Source organism: Chrysochloris asiatica, unplaced genomic scaffold (assembly GCF_000296735.1).
Source record: "Chrysochloris asiatica unplaced genomic scaffold, ChrAsi1.0 scaffold00044, whole genome shotgun sequence".
In the NCBI taxonomy this organism is placed as follows: Eukaryota; Metazoa; Chordata; class Mammalia; order Afrosoricida; family Chrysochloridae; genus Chrysochloris; species Chrysochloris asiatica.
The window spans coordinates 10,314,005-10,322,971 of record NW_006408562.1 but is presented as its reverse complement, the minus strand read 5'-3'; the positions used below and the strand labels follow the sequence as shown (position 1 = coordinate 10,322,971).

At 41.3% G+C, this 8,967-nt stretch overlaps 1 pseudogene; it reads right to left on the bottom strand.

The window, feature by feature from the left end:
- Nucleotides 1-3,080: 3,080 nt before the first annotated feature.
- On the bottom strand, nt 3,081-8,529 carry LOC102810585 (annotated as a pseudogene).
- Between the last annotated feature and the right edge of the window lie 438 nt (nt 8,530-8,967).

Genomic DNA, 8,967 nt, shown 5'->3' with positions numbered 1-8,967 from the left:
AGTTACTTGATATTGGATCTCATCATGGAGATGACAACTACATCTTAACTGATAAACCACTGAGAATCCTAACCAAGCCAAGTTGACTAACCAAACCAACCATAATGTCTGGAGAAAGACACCATGCTTGGTAATGTGAAGGGACCCTTCACATTACCAAGCATGGTGTCTTTCTCCAGAGACTAGTCCCACCTCATAACATGTCCAAAGTCCTAGAAATTAAGTATCACTGTCATTGCTTCTAAGGAGTTGTTGTTGTTGTTGTTGTTATGTGCCGTGGAGTCGGTTCCGACTCATAGTGACCCTGTACAGGGTTTCCGAGGCTGTAAATCTTTATGGGAGCAGAACGCCTCATCTTTCTCCCATGGAACAGCTGGTAGTTTCGAACTGCTGACCTTGCGGTTCGCAGCCCGATTCGTAACCACTACGCTACCAGACTAAGGAGTTACACAGCCATATTTCTTCTAAGACCTTAATCCAAATGCATTGATGTGTCTATGGTCTTCCTTATTCATTACCCAATTTTTACATGCATGAGACAACTAAAAAAATTCTAGTAGTTTTGATCAGGGATACCTTAGTATTCAAACTGATATCTTTGCTCTTTCATATTTTAAAGAGGTCTTTTGCAGTGTTGTTGTTGTTGGTGCTATCAAGTTGGTATCAACTGATAGTGACCCTATGTACAACAGAACAAAACACTGCTCAGTCCTGGGCCAACCCAGGTCATTGACGCTGACATTGTGCCAATCCATCTCTCTGAGGGTCTTCCTCTTTTTTCTCCCACCCTCCACTTTACCAAACATGATATCCTTCTCCAGTGACCAGTCCCTCCTGATAATATGTCTGAAGTATAACAGATGAAGTCTGGCCATCCTAGCTTCCAAGAAGCACTTTGGCTGTACTTACAACACAGATCCATTTGTTCTTTTGGAAGTCCATGGTACTTTTAATATTCTCCTCCAACACCATAACTCAAAGGTATCAATTCTTCTATGGTCATCCTTATTCACTGTCCAGCTTTCACATGTATATGAGGTTTTTGAAAATACCATGGCTAGGGTGACGCATACCTTAGTCCTCAAACTGACATCCTTGCTCTTTAACACTTTAAAGAGGTCTTGTGCAGCAGATTTGCACAGTGCAATACATCTTTCGACTTCTTGACTGCTGCTTCCATGACTGTTGATGTCCGAGCAAAATGAAGTCTCTCACAGTATCAATTTATTCTCCACTTATTGGTCCAGTGGTAAGGATTTTGTTTTCTTTACATTGAGATGTAACCCATACTGAAGTCTGTGGTTTTTCGTCTTCATCAGTAAGTTGTTGTTGTCATTGTTTTCAGTAGATATACCCAATGCAATGTGTTATTTGATTTGTATTGTTTTGTTATTTTTTTCTTTTTAGGACTTTTCATTGCTACCAGAGACAATGGTATGTGATTATGGATGCAATACTTTCTTTAGACTGCGCAGAGAGCAAGAGAATAACTTTTATCAAGAAAATCCTAGTAACATAAACTTGGGTACTGAATTCAGTTAATATATGTTACAGACTCAAATCAAAGTACTGCCTCAACATCCAGACAGTCTTTCCCACTGAACATAAATGGATGAAAATTCTGATCTGTTACACAATCTAATTTTAGTTTGCATACATATTTCTTTGATGAGCAGCTGGACATATTAATTTTGTCACAGATTACTTTATACTAATGTCAAAAATGCTTCTTTCAACAAATCCTAGTATGTCCTAATTGCATATCACTTATAAGGTTCTCTTTAAGATAAACAAAAATAAAAGCAGTAATTTGCTTTCTAGACCTTAGATGTTGATATGCGGTTAACATGAAAAAATCACCATGGTAATGCATGTTTTTTTCTATTATGACCTTTTTTGTGAGGGGCAATTTCAATGTAACTTTTGAGACTAATTTGGATTTGAATCATGGATTAAACATGACAGTCCTGTATTCAATTTGTTCATTAAATAGCTAAAAATAGTAATTTGGGGGCTTTCTTGTTTAGTGGAGGCCAGTGTATAGATCAACATGTACAAAATTCATTAAGAATTCAGTGAGGAAGAAAGCAAAAGAGAAAAATTAAATCATGATGCTAGAGATATGGTTTGCTAGTTATGAATTTCTGAACTTTTTGAAACATTTATTAAATGTGAAGTTTTTACACAGTTCAAGTAACATTTCATTTTAGCAGAGCAAATAGTGGAACTGACAAATACTGTAAAGACATTTTATACTTTTTAAACTTTGGATCTTTTGAAAATTTGAGACTTGTTTTTGGTCTTCTAAGTGTTTACATGAGTTCTGGTGTGCTGCTGTAGACTAACAATAGATCTGCCAACTGTAAGATCGGTGGTTCAAACCCACCAGCTGGCTCCTTGAAAACTCTGTACAGGGTAACTTTGAGTCAGAATCAAATCAACAGCACATAATAACAGCAATAATAAAGTGTTTATATTAATTTGAATTACAATCAGCTGCACAGTGAATAAGATATTTTCTGCTTTTTATTGTTTTCTGGCTCACTTCAATTCAGTCTGACAATGACATCATGTTTAGCAAAGTGGAGAGTCAACAAAAAAGAGGAAGACTCCCAACAAGATGGTCTGGCACAGTGGCAGCAGCAATGGACTCAAGTGTAACGAACAATGTTTGTGAGGTTGTTGCAGGAGCTGGCATGCAGAGCTTCTTTCTGTTATGCATCAGGGCACTATGAGTTGGAACATATTAGATAACACCTAACAACAACAACAATTCCCAGAGTAATCTACCTTAGGTGTACATTTAAAGACAATACTTGTTAAACTATATGAAAGCAACAGGCTGCCAAGGTGGACAAGGGGAGGATGCACCTTAATAAATCAGTGTGACACCAGAACCCACATATTCCAAAGCTTTAGCTTCACTATTTGTTAAGTGCTATCAAGTTGATGCTGAATAGGGTTTCCAAAGAGCGGCTGGTGGGTTTGTACCACTGACCTCATAGTTAGCAGTCCAGTGCTTATTCTATAGAGCCACATCACGACTCTTCATAATAGAGCCATTTAATTCCATTATGGAATTAATGCACTTTCAATCCCTTTCCTTCACTTTTAGCAGAGGTGTACTTGTCCCTGCTGGTAGCTGGGATATGATGGTAGACGACTGCTGTACCTCTGACAGGCATATCTGGATTGCTGCTGTACTTGGAGAAATATGGGACAGAGGAGGGATGTAATCTGAAAGGTCCTTTGTCATAGGACACCATGATGCCCTGCAGAATAGAAAGCTATGTGCCACAAGCTCTGGTCAGTAAAGCAACTGGGAACTATCTACCAGTGCTTTCTGAAGCAGTTCAATTGTAAGAGCATGCCAACTCAGGAGTGAATGTCTCCATTTCCAAACTAACCATGACCAGAGCAAGCATGGTGGTGGTGATAGTGGTGGTGTGTCGTGGAGTCGGTTCTGACTCATAGTGACCCTGCACAGGGAGCATAAAGTCTCATCTTTCTCTTCTAGAACTGCTGGTAGTTTCTAACTGCTGGCCTTGAGGTTAGCAGCCTGACTCGTACATCCTCTAAATTACAGAAATTGGTTGCAGACCATACAGTGGATGAGGGTCTCAGTAAGACCTGCCAAATGTTGAGATGGGCTTAATTTGGGTAATCTTTAGAAAAACTGAGGCCCATTTGTTACTGCAGTGGCATGGAAATGTGGAGGAAATCCAATGGTGTGGCTGTGTGAAGATCCTAATTCTCAGAATTACAGGTGAAGAACACCCAGAAACTTTCTTGACAATACCTTCAGAAATGGAATTCTCACATCCTCCTCAATAGTCTTTTCAGCTAAGATGAAAAGAGCTGATTGCAATACAACTCAAATACTTCGGACTGACCTTTACAGCAGCTAACAATCTGTCCAGAAGATTGCTAGCCAGAGCAAATATTTCTGGATACAGGCTGAATTGGTAAGAGTTTGCCTGGCCACTGAATCGCTTCCTCTCTGGGATGGAGAAACAAGCTGATTCGTAGGCATTTGGGGCACAGAACTGTAAGGTCGGCAGTTCAAACTCACCAGTTGCTCCTCGGAAACACTATACAGGGAAGGAACCAACTCGACAGCACTTCACAACATCAACAACAACCTTCCATAGCTGGGCTTCCCTAGAGATTGCCTTTTCCAACAGGAAAGCAATTACTGGTTTTCCAAAGATCCTGGAAACTTCAGAATATCCTTCGGATCTGCCCATCTTCTCTAATTCCTCCTCCTCCCTGGCAGAGCTGTAGGCCTCACTCAGTGGTGACCTGTGATACACAGGCTCCTGACCACCTCATTTTCCTCTGTGCATTGCCGAGGGGCGCTTGGGAAGGGGTTATAGACCACAGAGGACGGAGAGAAGGGAAATCAGAGTATGTGGGCTGTGGGCGCAGGGGCTGGAGTGGGACACTCACAGCTGCTGAGCCTGGTGGGTCTTGGGGTCAATCAGCGAATTATTTCCATGATAATCCCAAAGTTGAGGCTGCTGTCTCCTGCCGCTTGTACCTGGATAGGGAGGGGGTTCCCACTCTTCATAGGGCTGCAGGCACAGGGAAGAGGCAGAGGGGGAGATAGTGGGGGTGACGATTTGAGGGGAATAAGACAAAACCGAGGCTGAGTGCTGCTACAGGAAACGCTGGGGAGAGAGGGTTTGTATGATTTTTTTTTGGTTGCTGCTTCCAGGAGTGTTGATCCAGGAGTGTGGGGTCCAAGTAAAATGAAATCTTTGACTACTTCAGAATTTTCTCCATTTATCATTGTTCTGTGAGTTCCTTTTTCTTTCTTCCCTACTTCCACTCCCCCTTCAGTTGTATAAGCCTCTCCTTTACTGTTGTTGTAAAGTGCCATGGAGTCAGTTCCGGCTCATAGCGACCCACTCTAGGGTTTGCGAGGAGTGACTGGTGAGTTTGAACCACTAACCTTGTGGTGCTTATCTTACAGCACCATACCAGAAGTCCTTCTTTATTAGGTTTTTTACATTTTCAGTCTGTCTTCCGACCAAACCAAGAATTTATTTATTTAGATTTGTTCTTTCTTTCTTGTTTTTAGATTGACGTCAAAAGTGGAAACAGACTTTTTATTTTTATAAATATATAAATATTGTGCAACAAAGGGTTGTGTAGTGTGCTAGAATCCCCCAGAGTCATGGTGTAGATCTCTGTAAGGTACACACTGCAACAGAAAGTCATTTTGAACCACAAGGTCGGTGGTTCAAACTCGGAACATTACATGTTACAGAATGCCTTACTCTTTCTGGGCTACTGGGAGATTGTCACCAGCATCATAATCAAATGCATTCTGTCTTCATACAAACCATTATGGCCCATAGCACTTTACTTATGAGTTAGATTCAAATACCATATTTTTACCCAAATAACATATTATACACATTTTTTTTTTCAAGTGTCACAGCCCCCAATACATTATCTTCATAAGTACACAATCCCAATTTTTGCCTCCTTGGTGCCAACTGACAAATGGAGTTGCTTACCTACAGCAGATCCTCACAAGCCTACCCTGGAGTTTCTAATTAGCAGCCACTCTCCTGGCAAGATTTATTTGGCAGGAAGCAATCACATTTTCCACCCTGGAAGTGGCCAGTGTGACTGGGCCCAGTCCAGGATGTGTGCAGCTCTGTGCACACTGAACTGCAGAGGTCAACCAGGTGGGCAAGGCCAGCGTGCAGTAGCCAGACGCCCTCCGCACTGTCTGCTTGGCCACTGATCTCCCATGGACACTGGGGTATGGGAGTGAGAGTTATGGGCGCAGAAATCTGTATCCCTTGTTTGGATAAGATGGGTACGACCAGCTGCCCTAACCTGGCTTCATGGGATCAGCGTGCAGAATCCAGGTGCATGCAGGCAATGACCTCCACTCCCCACAGAGCCAGCTCATGTTCAGGGTGTGTCATCCCCACACAGAGTCCTCTGGCCAAGTCTCCAGAGTGGCTTTCCTGGACACACACCAGCTACAAGGAACTCTTCCACTCTCAGACAGAACAAATACAATGTTTCAATTGTTTATTTTCTGATTACCTGGCTACTACCAAGCTCAACTCATGCATCTTAGACCGTGACTTTACCTGTATTATACAAATGCAGTCATAAGCGTAATTATTGAACTACTAAACAGGACTGAATGAGGCTGAGCTTCACTGATGGAAATGTATGAGTCACATGAGGTATATGTATGGGTGCTCTCAGTTGGAACTAGTTTTGCACAATTTTGTCCTGCTATATATTATGTGTGTATGCATTTCTTTATTTGAAACCATACACAGACATAGAAAAAGTACAGTAGCTATTTTTTTGCTGTTATTTTTCCTGGAATTTCTAAATTTTTTTTTCCTGCCTACCACTCCTGGGTGGCACTGTAGGTTAATGCTCCAGACTGCAAAGCCATTTGAACTGCAAGGTCATTGGTTCAAGCGCACTAGCTGCTCCTCAGAAACAGGGTTGCTATGGGTTGGAATCGACTCGCCAGCACTTAACAACAACCACTTTTTACTACTTTCTGTACCCCCAAAACACAACATTCCATTACTCCATTTTTCCTGTTTCATGCCCTTTTCTCCTTATCACTAACCTCATGAGAAATTTCTACTTTGGCACAAGACTCCATCTCCTGGATATCTGGGAATACAAGGTTAATGTTGAACAGTGATTTCTGTTTCCTAAGTAATTAAAAACATGTAATATAAATCTTGAGATTAAAGCAAAGAACAGAAAGTTCTATCAAATCAATGTGTTTGGGTTCATGACCTACCTATATATGATCCAAATGAAAAAAATCCTAGTTCATTAAAAAATTCTGGATAGCCTGAGTTAAAGTAGATTTCACTGGATCTTATTACCTTTCTTGGTCTTTGTTGCACTGTCCTTTCTGAACACTAAAGTCACAATGTCATTGTTGTAGTTGTGAGTTACCACAGAGCTGTCTGTGATTCATGGCAATCTCAGGGACAACAGAAGGCAAGAATACTTGGTCTTACACCAACTTCAAAGTTGTTGGTGTGTTGGAGTCCATTGATCTTGTTACTGAGTACATTCAGCGATTTCCAACATAGGGGCTCATTTTCCAGTACTATTATGACCCAAGTCTGTTGTGATCCATATAATTATTGTTGGCTAATTTTCTGAAATAGATCTCCAGGACTTTCTCCCTACTATGTCTTAGACTGGAAGTTCCACTAAAACATGTGGCCCATGGGTGACCCTGATAGCATTTGAAATATAGATTCCAGCATCTTAGCAACATACAAACCACCACAACACAACACATTGACAGATGGTGGTGGTGGTGGTTATGTGCCATGGAGTTGGTTCTGATTCATATCAACCATGCTTAGGGTTCTGAGGCTATAAATCTTTACAGGAGCAGAAAGCTTCATTTCTCTCCTGAGGAACAGCTATAGTTTTGAACTGCTGACCTTGAGATTAGCAGCATGATTCATAACCACTGTGCTACCAGAGCACCTTCACTGACAGATAGGCAGTTGTCTAAATCCATTATGTGGAGCAAACAAAATATGTACGCCAACAGGGAAGGGTTTCCACTATGGTCTAAAGTGGACCATCAGAGCCCAAACAGAGTAAAGAGGGTGTCCACGTAGGAGGGTTGACTTGTGTTTGTCAGAACATGGCTAGAACAAGAAGGGATTTCCATACTGAAGAGTGTCTGTTGTGTGGAGAATTAGAGACCAAACAGGATGAGGATGGTACCTGTGTAATGAAGAGAGTGCTAGATCCTGAGTGGGGTGAGGAGGGTGTCCCCAAAGAGGGGAGGGCCATTGTTTATAGGAAATGTATACTAATCTATCCATGAGGGGAGGATCTTACGGTTGGTAACTAATTACCAGATGGTTTCTGGAAACAATGTTCTCTGCAAATTGTGACTGTTTCAAAAAATTGACAAATAGAGTCACTTGAATATAAGAGGAAATGATGTGAATATGAAGAAAGAAGTATCCCTGTAGATTGTAACTTAATATTTAATTGAAAGAAATTAGTTAAGGTGTGCAGACTTGAGAACCATTTCATTCTTTGTCTTACCAATATAGAATCTGTGCTTTTGAGGTACTTTTTAAGAGAAAGTTATTCTGAAATGATTCCAATAAGACTGCATCAATTAAGAATATCAATAGTTGAAAATAAAGTTTACAGTCAATTATTTTGATTCCAGAAATTGTTAAGTTGTTGACATCCAGTAAGGAGCTTCTCAGCTTTCATTTTCCAATTATATAATTACTAATGCAACAGTCATTGTAAGATGTGGACAACAACTTGGCCTCTTGTTCTAGATTCCTGAAAACCCAGTCTCCACCTTAAGCTGACCAGACCATGAGCGACCACCTGGAAGTCTGATACCAAAACTCAGGAGACTACCATGATGTAATCTATCATGCCCTGGTAGTACAATGAGTAATCCTGATCCCATTGGCTCAGATGGAGCTTACTAGTTGGTGACCATGCATACCAAGCTGCTATCACAGGCATGGTAGGTATCTTCTCCTTCAATTCCCTGAGTTACTTCAATGAGCTATCAATCCCAAAGGAGCAGGCTGATCTGAAGTAGAGATGTGCTGACAGCTGATTTGAAAGAAAAGAAGTCCCGGTGGTGCACTGGTTAAGTGCTTGGCTGCTAGCTGAAAGGGTTGAAGCCATCAGCTCCTCTTCAGGATAAAGATGTGAAGTCTGTTCCTACAATGATTACAGCCTTGGCAACTTCATGGAACAGTTCTACTTTGTCCTCTAGGGTTAGTTTAAGTCTGAATTGACTCGATGTCAGCAGGTTTGGGTCTGCAGTGGGGAGAGTCATGTGAACTCCTGAGCTTGTGGCTAGTACTTATACCATAACTGGGGAAAAGAGAGAGAGCAGTACTATCTGGGAATCAATGCTGTGATCAGGGAGGAAACCTGACATTGATTCTAGAC